This window comes from Cupressus sempervirens, chromosome 5 (assembly GCF_028749045.1).
Source record: "Cupressus sempervirens isolate cs-2001-9-10 chromosome 5, ASM2874904v1, whole genome shotgun sequence".
Taxonomy (NCBI): domain Eukaryota; kingdom Viridiplantae; phylum Streptophyta; class Pinopsida; order Cupressales; family Cupressaceae; genus Cupressus; species Cupressus sempervirens.
Genome location: NC_143122.1, coordinates 58,333,882 through 58,352,426, shown reverse-complemented (window position 1 = coordinate 58,352,426; position 18,545 = coordinate 58,333,882).

The following is an 18,545-nucleotide window of genomic DNA, read 5'->3' as shown; positions in this document are numbered from 1 at the left end:
TAACCATGAAAGAGGTAAAGGAGGAATCACCCTTCTTATTAGTAACAAATGGGAAAAGCATATTACTAATAATGGGTGTTCTCCCTGTCAAAGAGCAGTATGGGTTACTTTACAGTTTGATGACAAAACCTTCAGGGTCTATGCTATTTATGCTTCAAATGACCCTAAGGAAAGGATTGAGTTATGGAAATGGCTTATAGATCTCCCAGATTTGCCTTGACTCTTCGGTGGATATTTCAACATGATTGAATCCCAGGATGATAAGTCAGGGGGCATTCCCTTTCATTGGAAGGATAATGAAAAAATTTATTGGAATAGATTTTTAAACTCTAACTATCTCTTTGATCCTATTGCTGGTAACAAGGAAACCAACCCTGGACTATGGCACACCTGGTGCAACTTTCAGTAGAGCAATGCTAGGATTTATTCCAGGCTTGATAGATTTTATGCCAATAAGTATTTTTTCTCTTTTCCTCCTAACATCTCTAGATTTATTGTTCGAGTTATTGCCACCACTCTGTTTGACCATCACCCTATTTTGACTAAGGTTAATTTTAACAATAGTCCCCTTCAACACAAGTCTAGAAGTAGTAAATTCATCTTAAACACCAGCCTCCTTATGGATGAGGATGTCCTTACTGCTGTGCAGATTATTAGAGGATTAAATAAAATTAATCTTCAGAACCTATACCATATTGATAGATGGAATACTAACCTCTCCTCCTGGAGGATCTTTTTGCAAACCATTGGGCAGAAAAAAGCTAAGGACTATAGGTTCATTGAAAAACAATTATCTTTTGATCTGCAAGTTGCTGAGGAGAACATTCAAAATCACTCTTCCAATATGGATCTTCTTTCCAAGGTTATGGCTACCAAAGATGCTCTTAGGAAGCATCAGCATGTTAGAATTTGGGGAGCCAAGATCAGGTCTAGATCCCACTGGCTCCAATTTGGGGATAGGGGATCGAAATTATTTTTCAACCTTCTTAAGCATAAACATATTAAAGAGTCTAATGATAGACTTTTGATTGATAACTAGGACATCTCTAACCCTAAGTCTATTATTCAAGCCTTTGCTAATTATTATGAGACTCTTTTTGCTTCAGAAGACTCTCCTGAGGCTGAGTCGATTAGAGTTTATTGTAGGAAGCTTATTCCTAAAAAGCTTGATCCTGATGATATTGCTATTCTTGCTAATAATATTTCTGTTGAGGAGATTGAAGGTGCTATTAAGGCCCTTAATAATGATAGAGCACCGGGCCCTGATGGTCTCCCAGTTGAATTCTATAAGTCCAACATCGGATGGATATGTAAGGATCTCTTTGATCTTTATTCTAAAGCCTTGAATAAAGGTACCTTGGGTTAGGATATCAATAGAGGGATTATTAAACTTCTCCCAAAAGAAGGGGATAAAACCTTTATTAAGAATTCGAAGCCTATTACCCTTCTTAATGTTTCCTACAAGATTTTGCCAAAAATTATGGCTCTTAGGCTAGTTAATATTCTTCCTAAATTTGTTAATTCTACCCAAACTAGTTTTATCAAGGATAGATATATTCTTGAGAATCTCATAACTAGCTGGGAAGCCATGGATTGGTCTAGATACTCTCATCAAAACTCTGCCATGCTCCTTTTGGATTTTGTGAAGGCTTATGATAGGATTGAATGGAGATTTATCCTTATGATGCTGGATGCTTTTGGTTTTCCTCCTTTATTTTGTAACACTGTGGCTATGCTTCTTAATGATGCTTCTGCTCAGGTTGAGGTCAATGGTATTCTTTCTACTCCTTTTTCTCTTGGGAGATCCATTAGGCAAGGGTGCCCTCTGGCACCCGCTCTCTTTGTCATAGCTTCGAAAGCTCTTTATTATATCCTTAGAGATAATTCCTTATCTCCGGAGGTCAGAGGTATTTATCTGCCTAATAATGAAGAGCTCATTAATTGTCAATTTGCGGATGATACCGCTTTATTCCTTAAACTTTCAGAAAATAATTTCAGGAATATGCAAGTTAAACTCAATCTTTTTTGTTCTATTTTTGGGGCTAAGATATCTCAAGCTAAATCAATTTGTTTAGGTTGGGATGAGAGGCCCTCAAACTATTTTCTCCAATACAATTTTAAATGGGGTGGTCCTAATAGGATCATTAGATATCTTGGCATCCCTTTCTCGGTCGAGCCTGACCTCAAAGACATGTGGTCTTGGGTGAAAGAGAAGATTGATAAAAAGCTAAACAAATGGCATAGCAGGGCGTTATCTTTAGCAGGCAGAATTCAGGTTTGCCAGAAGATATTGTCCTCATACACCATACATTATTCGTTTGCTTGTTGTTTTAATAACTATCAGATTTCTAAAATCCAGAAGTCCATCAGACAATTCCTTTGGTCTAATGGCAAAGGGAATAGAAAGATCCACTCTGTTAAGTGGGCTTGGTGCCACACTGACAAGACCCTTGGGGAACTTGGGCTGAAGGATTTAAGAACTCAAGGTATAGCCTTGTCTGCCAAATGGATTTTTTAGTCCATGGAGGGTGATTCTCCTTGGAAAGTGCTAGTTAGGAGCAACATTGAGAGGGGTGTTCCTAGAAAAGCTAAGTCTTGGACTAGCCTCCCCTTTTGTGACCTCATTCTTGGTAATTTTACTGTCATGGTTCAAGGCTCTGTGGTTTTTAGGTCTATTTGGAAGGCTTGGGATCATGTTAGGAAATTCATCACTAACAAGGAGTTTCATTCCAATATTCAACTCCATGGTGAAAGATCCATTTGGTGGAATCTCCACCTAAATGGTAAACCTTTGGCCCTTACCCAAGGGTGTTCTGCTAGGTAGTGGGCTAATAAAGGTATTAAACAATTTATGGATCTCTTTGAGTATGATCAAATTATGCCTTGGGATGTTCTTAAGGATAAATATGCTATCCTGGATTCCCATAGAAGAACTTATAACATGATTGTGCAAGCTTTTGTTGGTCTTCCCATTGTTTGCCACATTGATTCTCTTAGGTTCCTGAAGTGCAAATGGCCTGGTGGTATCATTACTACTCTGCTCAAAGCTAAGAATATTTATAAAATCATTGATTGTAATATTGATATTATCAATCATATTAATGTTGTTTGGTACTCTTCTTATGATGCTGATGCTTTGAAAAAGTATTTTGATATCTTGTGGAAGAATCCTGTGGAACCCAAGATTAGATGTTTCAAATGGTTAGTTTTGTTGGACAAGCTACCTATGAAGAGAGATTTTGTTAATTCTGATATTTGTAACTTGCGTAGAGTTCCTAAAACTAGTAGACATATCCTTCTTGATTGTATTTTTGCTAAAGAAATATGGAAAATGTTTGGCATTGTTTATCCTATTAATGTTAATATTTTTGATATTATTTTTGGTCATATTAATTGTCTTCCTAAAGATACCAATTTATTTTGGAATATATTATCGTCTAACATTCTCTAGCAGATTTGGAAGTGCAGGAACGAGGAAAGGTATCAAGGTAAGCATAGGGATCTTACTGAGTTTTTTCGAAAACTCACTTACTTTAAAATCTTCTTGCAGGTGCAGACTAATATGATGATTGAACGAGACAATATGAGGAGGTTCCTTCGTGATGGGCATGCTGCTCTTTACTACCTTGAGCTTAAGTGTGGGTACCAGTGGTGTAGCACTTTGGATGATCTACATGTTTTTGAGCAAGCTTGCAATAGATTGAACAAAGATATTAGAGAAAAAGGGAATGCCAGAAAAGAAGAGTTATTTAAGATGGTGCAGATTCAAGGGCATAAAAATATAGTTTGGATGGAAGGTCCCTTAGGCTGGACTGCCTAGGTTGACAATCACTATGATCTTCTCAGCTAGATAGTTTTGCTTTTCCTCCTTTTGTTGCTTTGTATGTTCAACTGATACTTTCTCTTTTGGGTGAGGTTTGGCCTCCTTGTGTATATTCGTATTGATACTTTGGTGTTTTTTCTGGTTCTGAAACTCTTATTTCTAATATAAAAAAATACTATTTATTGTTTGGAAACTATCTAACTTTAATTTTTAATCATCATTCTTTCAATTTTCCTAATTTTTTTGTTTTGATAAATAGACCTTTCCTATTAATAAATAATATACTAAGATTACAATTACAAAAAAGAGCCGAGGGATACAAGATCACCCTGTGAGAGTTCACATAGCCGAGTTCACAATTTTTTATAATTCTTTCAATTTTCCTACGGCTCATTTGATTGTAGAAATTTGATATTCAAGATTTGTTATTTTGAACTTTTTAGTTCACCTAGAATTTAATTTATGAATATCAAATTTAGATTTTTTTTGGATAACATATCTCTAATTCCAAGAGTAAAGATTACATCATTTTTTCAACTTCTAAGACATGAGAGAATAATATACAAACTTAATCAGGGCTTCTAAGCAGATTTATGTCTGAAATACTGCCAGCATCATTCCGAGTCATAGTATTTCCCGTAGAAGATGTTTGAAGAGGGTAGTGGCAATATCTAAGAAGAAAGGAATGCATCGTGGGGCCAACACCGAATATGCAGCGGAAGGCATGCTAGTACTTTTGATTTTTGAAAAAGTTGGAATATGTTTAGAATAGAAATAAAACATCTTTAATTTAAAATATGTTAAATATTATAAAGTAGATAACAATCAAGGTGAATAAATGATAGGAATCAAATTTTAAAAAATTAGATAATTCAAATTTGTAACTGTCAAAATCAATTAGATTTTATTAAAAATGATGATGCATTTTTTATAAAAAAAATTTTCATATCCTTCTACATTATATTATTATTTCAATTAGTTACGGAAGTAATCAACTTAAAAGATAAAAATATTTAACCAATACCTTTCTACTTACAACATCCTCATAAAATTACTTTTCTTTTTTAATCTTGTAAAGGGGATAATAAAATATATAAATATTTCAATTTAATCATTAAAAATATTTTAAAATATTATTATACTGATTAATTAATTAATATACACCTTCATATAAATATAGAATTTTAATATGTGAGATTTTTAATTTCTAAAATTCTTAAAATTATTTTAGTGCAACTTGATTGGTTCATACATTAGGGTTGGGATTTATAGGAACATATCTGATATTTTAATTGTGATTTAAATAATAGCATTATATTTTAGTTTAATAACATTGAAGGAAAATAATATTTTATTTTATTTCTAAATATTTATTTTTGAATGCTCATTACACTATTTCATCATATTAACTTATCTATTACTTAAAATTGTGCAACAGATATAAATATTCTATAATTGTTAAGGCTTAACTGTTTTAGCCTTTAACTTGGGAAATAAATATATTTTGATTTGTAAATATTTAGTTTATCATGCACTATTATACTATTTCATTATATTAAGTTTTATAGTATGTAAAAATATTATATGAATAACACATATTAATTTAAATATTTTATTATTTGAATAAAATATAGTACAATTATCAATGACCAAGATTTCTATATATTATCAAATTTTTAACTGGTATGGGTTGGGTTAACTTTACTTTAGTATTGTGATTTTATTTTATTTGGCTTAGTTAGGGATTACATTGAATATAGTTTAGTTTATGATTATGTTTTATTTTTATTTAAGTGTAGAGTAATGAATAATTTTAATGTTTAAGACTAAATTTGGTTGAAGCATGTTTTGAAAAAAAAAACTCTATCAATAGAACTATCTCACATACCACCATCTCTTAACATAAGTCAGGGCTCAATAAAGTTTATCTTTTTGTTATCCCTAATGTTTAATTATGGTTTGAGTGAGGATTCATTATAGTGTAATTTTAGCTAGGGAAATCAATTTAGTTTAGCATTAAGATTTAGTCAATATTCATATTTTTTTCACTAATAGACATGGGTTTATTTGGATTGAGCATATGGTTTGAATAATAGTTATCATAAAATTTAGTGCTAAAATTTAGTTCTACATTTATGTGTGTACTTAAATTAATAAATTAATAATTGAGGTGGTATTTATTTAAGTTTCTAAAATTATTTTAATTTACTTTATTAGTAGAGGAAGGGTTTTATTCAATTTAAGATTCATTTTGGTTAATGGTTTAATTTACTTGAACCTAATGGTTTAATTTAATTTGGTTAGGTTTTTTTTTCAATATACTTTAGTTTAGGGTTATAATTCAATATTTTGGAAAATATATTTATAGTTTATTGTAATATTTTTTATTTCAACCTATCACCTCTAAGAATTTTTATTTTAGATTTTTCTAAAGGTACATGAAATATTTAATATTTTTAAAGGATTTTATATTTAAACAAAAATAAAATATTAATATATTAAGATACTAACACTAAATTTGTACTAAGCTTAAATAAATCTATTTAAAGGAATATTTTATGTGGTATTTATTAAATTTTTATTAAAAGTATTTTCTATCTATAATAAAGTTTAAACTTTTGACGGGTAGATGGTTGTCAAATTTAACAGAAGAATAAAAGTTAACATTAACATGTTCACACCATCCCACCCTACCCATTGTAGAATGCCTATGGGCATTAATTCTTGAATTAAAAATTATTTTTAAATGATAAATAATTTTATATTAAAAATATTTTAGTTTTAAAATACTTAAATGTGATTTAAAAAAATAGTAATATGATAATTTTAAAAATTATATATTGAATATTAGAATTTTTAATATATTAGATATAATGAAAAATATTAAATTTTTTATTCAGTAATATTAAATATTATTTGATTCTTTGGAGGTGGGTGTGGTCCTGAATGAAGATATTGAACATAATTCTTTACATGTTGTTAACTACTTCAATTATCCTCAAGAGCTATCCATTGCCCAATCTGAGAGTTCATTAGTTCCTATTTCTCCTATGTTGGCTATTAAAACTCCTAAAAAGAGGGGCCAAAAGCCTTTAGCCTCCAAGGTTAAATAAGATACTTAAGTTGGCATTTAGTCAACTCTTCGAGATGCATTTTCACCGATTATTAGAACCAAAAGAGAGACTCATTCTCTTGCTTCACAATGAGGGTTCTGTCTTGGAATGTTAGGGGTCTAAATGCCCCTGACAAGAGTTGTAGGATTAAGAACTTTATCTTATGTTCACATGCAAACATCATTCTTCTTTCAAGAGACCAAACTTTCTCAAGAGTCTTTTGAGAAGTTTTGTAGGAATTCATCTTCTTTGGATTTACGTCATGTTCCTTCTGTAGACACCTAAAAACCTTTAGAAAATAAAGTATTTTTATTTTCAAAAAATTTCTGATGACATCATCATTTATTAATTAATTAATTAATTTATTTATTTATTTATTTTTATGCCATTAAATTCCTTTATCTTAATTAAAAGTATTTAATTAAGGAATCCCTCCCAAAAATGTTTAAATCTTATTTAAACATTATTTCCTTATTTATTAATTATTTAATTAATAAATTGACCAAAAAACCCAAAATAAATAAATAAATTTATTTTTTGCCCAAAACTTGGCCAATTTTCTTAAGACCACTAACCTCTTCCAAAATCTTCTAATCCTTCTTTAATTTTGATTAAAGGCTAATCCCATCATTTCCTACCCCTAATCCCAACTCAAAATATTTAATTAAGATTAAATATTAATCCTCATGTTTATTAAAAAAGTTTTAATAAATATCTCCTCAACCCAAACCCTTCAAATAAATAAAACTTTATTTATTTCCTAAAAATCTAATTTATCCTCATCCTGAGAAGTTCTAGACTCTTCTAGAAAGTCTTCATCCTCATCTTAGGAAGTTCTAGACTATTCTAGAAAGTCTTTATCCTCATCCAAAGTCTAGACTCTTCTAGAAGATGTCTTTAAACCTAATCCTAATCCCCTCCTAACCTTGTCACATTCTCTAAACATGGGTTAAGACTTACTAACCCAAGCCAAAGTTAACAAATATCTCCTCCTTCACCCACCCTCATTAAATGCCATCCACTTGCCTATCCCTAAGCTAATCCTAAACCATCCTAATCCATCCTCTAATCATTTGCACAATCCTAAGCAAGCTTAAAACCTTCCTAATCAAGCCCAAGTCAAAATTCCTCTCATCTCCTTCAAAATATCCCAACCATAAAACTTTATGAAGCCCACTAGGCCATAAATGACTCTTCCAAGCCCTTTTATTGCTCTTACGAGCCATTATGAGGGTCTTTATGAAGATTTTATCCCTTGAGCCTCCTTTGTTAACTCATCCTTCCCCTTTCATCCATCCTCTCACCCTATGACATGTGTCACTCCCTGATTGGCTATAAGGAAGCACAATCCATGTGCTCTCCTCTCATGCAATCTGAGCCCTCCATGAGCTTTTTCCCATCCTTGCATCTTAGCCCTCAATCCGTCAAGCCTCTTGCCTATAAATTGTATCCTTCCCCTTTACAAAACAACACAATCCATGAAGTAAAGTCATAATGCCATTTTAAGAAGCCATTTTACATCAAAACCATACACTCACACCCAAATTCCAACTCCATTTGAAGCCCTTTGTGAAGCATAAGCTTGAGCATACATCCTATCTATTTAGACAAAGCCACTCAACAAGAGAGCTTCTTATTGAGAGAGCCCATTAATGGCTCATATTCTTAATTGAGAGCTCATCTTAGTCTATCTTGAAGTTTATGAATTTTGTTGAGTTTGTAGGAGCTTTATTTAAATTTGGTTTCTATTAGCATACTAACATTTCTCATATACACCTTCCTCTTGAACTTCTAGAGGTCTTATTGTTCTTTGGAAAAGTACTTGTGTATTAGAGGCTATATTCTGGAGTCAAGATCCAATTGGCAACTTATTGAATTTATTTGCTTTGATGTGAATTTCTTTGTTTTTAATGTCTATGGTCTATCTTCACCCTAGGATAAAATCATCCTTTGGGAAGCCCTAACTGACCAAATTAGTAAGCTTGAAGATCTTCTAGTTGTTGTAGGGGGTGATTTTAATGCCGTGTCTTCACCGGTTGAAAAAGTTGGGGGTAATGATATTACACAGAGGGTCAAGATGAGTTCAAATTTTTTATTTATAACAATGTGTTGTGTGATGTTCCTTTTTTGAATGGGATATAAATATGGACCAATCGTAGGTCTATTGCACCTATTTCATCTAGGTTGGGTAGATTTCTTATTTCCTACGATTTAAAGCTTCTGAATTTGAATTTATCTGCTCAAATTATTTCTTCTTTAGAATCTAATCACTTCACTATTTCTCTTGATTTGACATACCCAACTAAGCCTAAACAGTGCTCCTCCTTTAAGTTTGAAAGAATGTGGTTCACTCATCCCCATTTTCTTTAGTTGCTTCTAAAATGACAGATTAGTGCACCTTTCCGTAAAGGTGCCAAAATGTTTCAATTTGCTAACAAGCTTAAATTTGTAAAGTGAAAAAATTGGTATCTAGAACAAGGAAGTCTTTAAGAATGTGTCCCATGAAAAGGCTAGAGTTGAAAATGATCTTAGTCTTATTTTAGATCATGTTGCTAATTTTGGTCTAAATGCTAAGGTAGTTGAGAGGAAAAAATCTCTTCAATGCTATTGGGAAATTCTATGTGCTAAGGAGGAGATTTATTAGAGATAGAAATCTCGTGAGTTGTGGTTAAAAGAGGGCAATAGGAACACAGGGTTTTTTCATGCTTCTGCTAAATTCAGGAAAGCATCTTCATCTATTATGTCTAATAATAGCATGTCATCAGGGAATATGTTGATATCGTAGCAGGATATCAACAATAAGGGTGCAGGTTTTTATAAAAACTTGCTCCTGATGTGGCCCAAAGAGATAATAAGTGTGATAGGAGTGTGTTACTATAGTCCATCCCTTCCTTAGTTATAAATCAAGATAATGTTGATCTTATGAAACCTTTTAGTATCGAGGAACTTCATTCTATTATTTTTTCTATGGCACTAGAGAAAGCTCCTAGCCCAGATGGTTTCACCATGTTATTCTATCAAAAGTGTTGGGGTGTTGTCAATTTTGACCTTTTATTGGTAGTTGAGGAATCTTGTAAGAAAGGATATATTCTCAAGAGCTCTAACAGAATGAACCTTACTTTGATTCCGAAGTCGAAATCTCCTCAAACTTTTTCTGATTTTAGGCCAACTTCCCTATGTAATTTCATTTATAAGATCATTACTAAAGCTATCTACCTCAAGCTTAAACCCTTAACCCCAAGATTAGTATCTCCTCAACAAGGTGGTTTTGTTCCTGGCAGGGATACTTCTGATGGGGCTTTTATTGCTTTGCAAGTCCTACATACCATTGAAATTTATCATATGTCTTCTTTTGCGGCTAAGCTAGATATGATAAATCTTATGATAAAGTGAATTGGGCATTTCTCTTGGAAGTCCTAGCCTATTTAAAATAATTTTATGGGATTTTTTTTAGAACTAGTCCATACTGTTTGCTAACTCAATAATTATGTGCTTATGGATCATTATTCCCTCTTCAGTTATCTAGTATATTTGGTGTGAGCATAATAAGAGAATCTTTAGAAAAGAGGTGGCATATGTGATTATAGTTATTACTACTTGATTGAGTGTCTTATTTCTAAATTAGTGAATACTTATGCTTCTAGGCATTTCAATGGGAATGACATTTTCTCATCTTGGGATAGTTCTATATTCCGATCTTGGAAGCTTATCTCACTTCCTACTTCTCCTATGTTTCCCCATATTAGAAATATTCCAATCAGTAGAGACTCAATTAAATGGGAGCCTCCTAATTCCTATCTTGTCAAGCTCAATTTTAATGGTTCATCCAGAGACAATGCTAGTGATTTAGGAATTGGGATTTTCTAGAGAAACCATCTTGATGAAGTGTTGGTGTCTTATGAAGCCCCCATTAGTCATGGCACTAATAATATGGTCGAAGATTATGCTCTATTAGAAGGTTTAATTTTGGCTAAGAGAATGTCTCTTTCTTTCTTTCATACTGAGGGTGATTCTTTAGTTGTCATTAATGCCTGCATTCATAGGAAGAGCAACAACTGGAAACTTTGTAATGTCTACTAGCAGATTTGGTGTCTCATTGATTAACTAGATAGATATATTTTGTCCCATATCTATAGGGAAGGTAATGCTCTGGTGGATTACATGGCAAATTTTGGATGTGATAGAGTTGTTTTGGACTCTCATTCTCCTTCTACTATGCTAGATAATTTATCTTCCATTTTTGCAATCCTTAAGTATGAGGCACCTATATCTTGCTAGCTATGAGCTACTAATGATATGTTAGTATGATTAATACCATTATTTGGGCATATTTATGCATATCTAATTATATAGGTTATATGTGTAAGAATATATGGTTATAAATATGCCTTGCATGATGTTATGTTGGATGCATTAGTTATGGTAATATAGGGTTAGCAATAGACGGTTAGTGGATTGCTTGAGTTAAAGTTGATGAGGGGTTAGTGGCTAGTGGATTCTTCATTAATCTAGAGTGGGCCCATCACATGTACTTTTTCTACCTATGTAGTGTATTCCTATCTAATGATTGGATCCTAGTTTTTCCCTTAATTCAAGCTCGTGTATCTTTATTGAGAGTCATTAGCAAGATTACATTATCTTTGGTATATTTTTATGGAGGAAATTAATAGCTTACATCTAATGATTGGTTTTTGATTCTCTTTCTATAGCAAATATTTTTGTAGAGTTCTATTGGGTAATTGGGTTGGTAGTTGATTGTGCAAAATTATGCTTAAATTTAGTCTTCTTTTATGGCTCTGTACTTCATTCATGCATTCTAATTATTTCACCTTATGCAACATATCTCATATCTCTTCATCATTACATTTTCAAGGTTATAAACTCATGAGCAAGAATTAGTTTAGTTGTGTGGGCTTGATGTCTATTATTTTTTGCTTTGGCTTTTGGTATTTGGTTTTTTCTTTGTGGGTAGCATATATCAAGTCATCCCAATTCCATGGTAGGGATTAGTTACCCAATTGAGATCTATTTGGTCTACTCAACAGTTCACATGGATTATCACCCTAAGAATTATAGAGTTTGTTTAGAAATTAAAACTTGGGAACTACCTTTTCTGGGTTGTATTAAAGATGATATGTTTGCAACCATTTTTTCTATGATCACCCACACATTCATAGAGGGATAAAGAGAATCATTGGGCATGAAATTCTCTTCCCTCCAGGAAAAAGAATTATCTACCCTTCTCAAATTTGATCAATCTTTTTTTCTAATGCCTTGTATTTGTTGTGATCTCCATTCTGTCTAGAGTTTGTTAAGCTTGGTTTTTTGTAGGGTGATAAGCTTGTAAGAGCTCTTTGGTGTGGCACTATTCTAATAGGAGGTTTATTTCATCACCATGCTCTTCTTAACAACCATGGTGCTTATTTCATTTTCAAGAGCATTAAAAAGGCTCTCGAGAGGCACTTTTTTTGACTAGTTAAGGTTGCATTGCGGCAATATGATGCTCATTTATCAAGAGAATCTATGAATAGTGTGCATCAACTAGTTTTTTTCCATTTTGGTTCTCTTGGAACATGACATTTCTTAGGCACCCATAGCCTCATAGGTTTTGGCTCCTCTCTTCCGCAATACTAATCTTACTCTCAAGCTTGGACATTCTGATCATACAACAAGTGTCATGGAGGAATAAGAGATTTGATTATGTAAGGAATTCTACTTTGTTTTTTTTTTTTTTGTGTGACTTGCACAAGTATTCGAGTGTTTTCTGTTAGCCTTTGTGTTTGGTTGCTGAAGAAGGAAAAGTGTATCTCTTGTAGTGGTCTTCTCTATGTATTACGATTTATGATATCACTTCTAGTTGTAATATGCACTTTCTTCTTCTCTATCTTCTATTAATTGTAAACTGGAGGTACTTATCTTGGGATTTTGTTACCTGGATTAGCAATCCTGAATTTCTTGGATGTTTATTTCTTGATGGGGTTATAAATAGAGTTTTTCTTCCTAGTTCTTTTCTCTAGGAGCTTCTTATGTTAGATTAATGTATTTGTTAAAAAAGTTTATATATATAAAATTGAAAAGATCATTGTTGAAGAATAAAGAAGATTGATTGCAAAGAGGGAGATTGTTGATGAAAAATGTTTTCAATCATTGTTTTGTCACTAATGTCAAACCTTCTATTTGCTAGAATGACAATTTCTTATAAGATCCAAGTACTATCATTTAGTTGATTGATGAAGAGAATTTAATCAACAAGATGTAACAAAAGTACCTAAGGGAAAGGTTGAGCTATGGTTTTGTAATGAAGTACAAGGGTCAGTTAAGACATTGGTAAATGATGTGTTGACAATATACTTAAAGATACAGAGCTTGGCCACACTTAGAAACACTAGAAGAATAAATTATAACAAGGTTGTCTGGAAAGCTTGACTAAGTTCATTAGTGGATGCCAAGCAAATTTTTAGTTAGTGTTGAGTAAATGCAAAATCTAGTGTGTGATGAGTTATATAGAAAGAGCCAAGCAAGTTTAGGTGTCGAGAAAAGTAACAGGTGTTGAGCATCAGTAAAATTTAGTGGATGCCAAGTAAATCCACAGTAGGTGCCAAGCATCAGTAAAACATAGTTGGTGCCAAGTAACATATTATGTGCCAAGCACCAAAATTTCAATAGTGCCAACCTACTACATTATTGGAAAAGTCAAAGATTTGCTAGATCTGAGCCAACAAGGTTGTTACCTTAAATTTTGTGAACTAGATGGAGGATAAAGATGATGAGCTGGTGGCACAAAATTTTAGGTAAATTATTTATGAGCGAATTCAGGAGGATTCTTCATGATGTTTCTAGAAGGAACAAGATATGGGTTAGATTCATTAAATCCTACCTAATCCATTCAAACTAAAATTAAAGGAGGAAGGAATTGAGCGAGAATGAGGATTCTAGACTTCTACTTAAGAAGTCATGGGCCAAGAAGCTAGAGTTGCTAGAGTGCCAAATTGTGAAGTGGTTTAAGGGTGTCAAGGAGAAGGCATCGAGATGAAGGAAGAATAGAGCATAGAAAATCTACTTCGATAAGTGGTCAGAGAGATAGGATTGCACTGGTACATCGAGCGTGAAGACTCAAGTAGACAAAGCTTGAAATGAGGACAAGCTGTCAGAGCTACAGAGACTAAAAGCCACGCAAATTGTGAAGAGCTAAAATGAGATTTGAAATCTGCAAGTTAAGTTGTGAGTTGTATCAGGTCAAAGTCTGTGTTGCTACTCTCTAACAATTGTGTCAGCTAGGGTAAAATCCTATGGACTTAGGTTGGTTTAACAACCATTTTAAAATCCTTTAATAGGGTGGCATTCCAAGTGAATGTTCTAAAGTCCTCTAACTAGGCCCACTTCTAACAGGGTGGTTAAATTCTTTAATAAGGTCATATTTATCAGTATGTTATAGCCTTTAACAAGGCAAGCCTTTCATAGGGCATCACTTAAGAAGAGTGAGAAGTAAGTAGCATGTTACTGGTGGTTTTTCCCAAATTAGGTTTTCATGTAAATCACTATGTTATGTGTTGATCTTTCATGTGTTATGCTTGCATATTGATTTACAATAACTTGCTAAGTAGGAAAGTTTAAGCTTGGATGTATGAAAAATTTAATAGGGCTTACTTTAGTTGGTGAAAAAAGTTTTATTAGGAGATTTGGACCTTGAATAACTAATTCACCCCCACTCTCAGTTATTCTAAAGCATTTCTAACAATTGGTATTAGAGCCATCTACTGATTTAGTTTAAAAGTACTAGAAGTAGGAAGATTAAAATGTTCAAGAGAGAAGTACCCAAGCTCAATAGAGATAACTTCATTGCATGGAAAAGGTTGATGAAACTACATCTTGGATCAATAAGTGAGCATGCACAAACCTTAATTGAAGTAGAATATTTTGATCCAGTTGTACCCACTATAGAAGATATGAAGAAAAAGAAAGAGCACAATTAGGCAATGCTAGAGATTGCCTCTGTCCTCAACTATGCTGAATTTGATGACATCAAGGGATGTGACTCTGCATTCAAAATGTGGAAATTTTTGATTGATATTTATGAAGGAGATTGAAATGTTCAAAGAGCAAAAAGAGAAAGCTTCAAAGGAAAGTTTGATGACATGAAAATAGAGGAAGGCGAGAATGTTGCTCAATATACCTCTAGAATGAAAGAAGTGGTAAGTGCAATAAGAAGTTTGGGCGATCATTTAGAAGATGACACTGTTAACAAAAAATACTTAAGAACTATACTCCCCATCTATGCTATTAGAGTTTTAGCCATCTAAGAGTTAAGATGTATACTAGGAAACTAACTAACTTTTGAAGGTATAGTAGAAAGACTCACTGCATTTGAGTTGTCCAATTTTGATAACTATAGACTTGAAAATATTGAATTTTCTTTCAAGGCCAACCTGACATTGAAAGACACAGAGGAGGTGAAATCAGAGAAAAAGAAAAAGACAAAACATGCATCCAGTGATAGTAGTATAGATGAAGAATATGTGAAACAATTGGAAGCACTACTGGCTAGAAGATTTCACAGAGGCAAAGGTAAATTCAAAGGTAAGCTTCCTATCATTTTCTTTAATTGCAATGAAGTAGGTCATATTGCTACAAGGTGTACATAGAAGAAGAACTACAAAGAAGGAAACAAGTACAAAAATAAAAGAGAAGATGATAGCAGAGATTACAAGGACAAAGGCAAAAAGTACTACATTGTTGAAGAAGATGCTGATGAGAATGATGATGAGGTAGTCTATGTAGCCATGAAGGATGAGTCAAATGAAGATGAGGCAACAACACTGGTAACCTATGTAAACAAGAATGACAAATGGATCATAGGTAGTGGATGCTCACATCACATGATAGGAGACAAAAGTAAGTTTATTACCTTTACTCAATATGATGGAAATAACATTATATTTGGAAATAATGCTCCATGTCAAATCAAAGGAAAAGGTTCTATTAAACTTATAGAGAAAATTTCATGTGAAAATGCATACTATGTTGAAGGATTAAACTAAAATTTGCTAAGTGTGTTACAACTAGGCAATATAGGCTCAAAGTAGAATTTGGAAACAAATCTACCAAAATCTATGACATTGATGGAAATCTTATAGGAAAAGTGAAGAAAACTAGGGGTAATTTGTTTTACCTAGATATGAAAGATACAACCTATCTTATTGTCAGATTTGATGATGTTTGGTTATGGCATAAAAGGCTATGTCATGTTAACTTTGATAAACTAATTAGCATTAGCAAAAAGAAGAAAGTTAGAGGTTTTCCTAAGCTAAAGAAGACTAAAAATACAATGTGCAAACAATGTGCAAACAATGTCAACTAAGAAAGATGACCAAGTAAGTTTCAAAAGAAAAGTTTACACTTCCAAAGAAGTATTAGAGTTAGTCCAAAGCTACCAAGGAGATAGATACATAATGTTGTTTGTGAATGATTGCTCTAGGATGATGACTACCATGTTCTTAAAGCAAAAATATGATGCATTTCAAATGTTTAAGTTGTATTTGGCTAGGGTTGAGAAGGAAATAGGAAAGAGTCTGAAGTGCCTAAGATCAAATAGAGGGGGGAGTTTACATCAAAAGAATTTGAGACATTTTGTAATGACAAAGGAATCAAGAGACAATCATTAGCACCAAGAACTCCCCCACATAATGGGATTGCAGAAAGAAGGAATAGATCAGAGATAGACTATGCTAGAACATTAATGATGGAGAAAAATGTTGCTCTAAAGTATTGGAGACAAGCTATAAGTACATCAGTCTACACCTTGAATCAAGTTCAAGTCAAGAAAGGTATAAATGCAACACCTTTTGAATTATGCTATGGTCACTTACCCAATGTAAAACATTTCAAAGTGTTTGGTTATAAATGCTATATTCTTGAAGATACTAGAAATGGCAAGTTTGATGCAAAGAGTGATGAAGGCATGTTCCTTGGATACTCCACTAGAAGCAAAAGATATTAGTGTTTGAATACTAACACTAACAAGATTGTGAAAAGTGCAAATGTAAATTTTGATGAGCATGCAGAAGTCCAAGTTGATGAATCCAAGAAACTAGAAGATTATAGATCTTTTGTATACTTCTATTAAGGAATGCCTACTAGAGATGAAGTTTCCAACCAAGTTTTAGTATCAACCAAGTCATAGCCAGTGAATGTTGAGCTAGATTCAGAAAGCGAGTTATAAAATGAAGATAATGCACATTTTGATTCTGAAATCAGTATATATGGAAGAGATGATAAAATACTAGAAAGAGATGTGCATAGTGACTCTGAAGCTAAGGGGTCAAACATTAAAACAAGGAAAAAACTAAGACTATCCAAGTATGTGAGAAGACATCACCCTACAGAAAAAATCATTGGTGATAAGGATGCCAGACCAATGACAAGGAATAGAATAAGGAATGAATCATGTTTGCTGAGTAAGATTGAGCCCAAAATAGTGAAAGATGCACTACAAGATGATAATTGGTATAAAGGTATGGAAGAATAGATAGATCAGATTGAGAAGAAGAAAACTTGGACCTTAGTTCCTAGACAAGTTGATAAGAATGTGATTGGTACCAAATGGGTGTTTAGAAACAAGCTAGATGAAAGTGGTGAGATTACAAGAAATAAGGCCAGACTAGTCTGCAAAGGTTATGCACAAGAAGAAGGACTAGATTATGGGGAAACATTTTCTGCTATTGCAAGAATGGAAAGAGTGAGAAAAATACTTGCATATGCTACCTACAAAGGTTTTTAAGTCTACCAAATGGATGTGAAGTCTTCTTTTCTGAATGGTATACTAGAAGAGAAAGTATATATAGAACAACCAAAGGGATTTGCTAATGACAACAACAAGGATATGGTTTTCAAATTGCATAAAGTGGCCTATGGTTTGAAGCAAGCACCTAGAGCTTGTTATGAGAGATTGCACAAATATCTTGTGAAGATAGGATTTGAGAGAACAGATGACAATAGAAACTTGTATATCAAGGCAGAAAAAAGAAAAGACATTTTGATATTTGAAATCTTTGTTGATGATATAATATTTGGAGGAAAAGATGCCCTATGCAAAGATTTTGCTGACAAAATGAAATATGAGTTTGAGATGTCAATGTTTAGAGAAATCAAATTCTTTGTTGGATTGCAAGTACATCAACTAAAACATGACATATTTGTGACTCAATCAAAATATATCAAGGAGATACTCAAGACATTTGGCTTAGAAGATTCAAAACCAATCAGTACACCAATGGTAATAGGACATAAGTTATCCAAGAATGATGAATTAGCTAAAGTAAATTAGACAATGTATAGATCAATGATTGGAAATTTTTAGTATGTTGTGCATAGTAGACTAGACATTACATTCGGTATTGGAATAGTGGCAAGATTTTCTACTAACCCAAGAGAAAATCATCTGAGGGTAGTAAAGAGAATATTGAGGTACCTAAAAGGAAAAAATTGTTGGCATTATGTTGTATCTGTCATTAGTGACAACACTTATTCGATTCTAAATGTTCATCGAGCTCATCACTTAAGCAGTTCACACTGAGCATTTCTAAAGCTACCACATGAATACATACTCTAGC